This window comes from Ailuropoda melanoleuca, chromosome 4 (assembly GCF_002007445.2).
Source record: "Ailuropoda melanoleuca isolate Jingjing chromosome 4, ASM200744v2, whole genome shotgun sequence".
NCBI classification, from domain to species: domain Eukaryota; kingdom Metazoa; phylum Chordata; class Mammalia; order Carnivora; family Ursidae; genus Ailuropoda; species Ailuropoda melanoleuca.
The window spans coordinates 40,354,758-40,355,705 of NC_048221.1; positions in this window are offsets into that span (position 1 = coordinate 40,354,758).

Genomic DNA, 948 nt, shown 5'->3' on the forward strand with positions numbered 1-948 from the left:
GCCTCGCGCCGGCGGCGCCCCGCGCCTCCGTGCCGGCCGGGAGCCCACGCCGCCCTGCGCTCTGCCGCGTGCGCCCACGTGTGTCTGGCCTCCGCAGGGCCCTGGGCGGCGGCGCGGGATGGGGCGGCGGTCAACGTGTCGCCGCTTGGTGGCCTCGTGTGCGCACAGCTGGGGCCCGGGGAGCACGGGGTTAAAGGTAGGAATTCCGCTTCTAGGAAAGCCTCCTGCAGCTGCGCTCCCACAAGTGCGCAAAGATTGCCAATTTAATATGAAAGCGGATAATTATTAAAGGTTCGCTATGTACCAGGTAGTGGACTGCGCAATTTAAGGGAATTAGTTCATGGCGTCCCCAGAGCAACCCTGAATCTATTATTATTCCCTGACTTAATGATGAGGAAATTAATTTGCCTAAGGCCTCAATGAGTCAGTTATAAGAATAATCACAATTGTATTCTGACAAGGACTCTGTGAGGTACGTCTTATTTTATTTGCCTATATACACGCAGGCAGTGGTTAGTTGGAGAACCTGGACCTTGAGTAAAGCCTGTTGCAATCCTAAGCCCTTGCTTTGAACCCCTAGGCTGGACTTACTTCCAGTACCTGTGCAAAGGTTGTTCAGTGAGCTTTACACGTAAGTGAAAAACGGTTGGAAACAACCTACCTGTCCATCATTTAGAGTGTCTAATTAAAATATAGTGGAATGCATTGGAATATAAGGCAGCACCTGTAGAGAGGGAGGTACATTTATTACCAGTGGCATGGAATGACCTTCAGGAAGTATTGTTAGGAGAGAAGTTAGTTCAGGAAAGATATTTACAGTTTTTGTGCTCATATGCACGTCTATGTATGCATATTTATGCATTCACAGTTTTTAGAAGGATGTCCTAGGATACTGTTAACAATACTCCTTGTAAGACTATAATTGGGGCTAAATTCTGTAATTCTTTG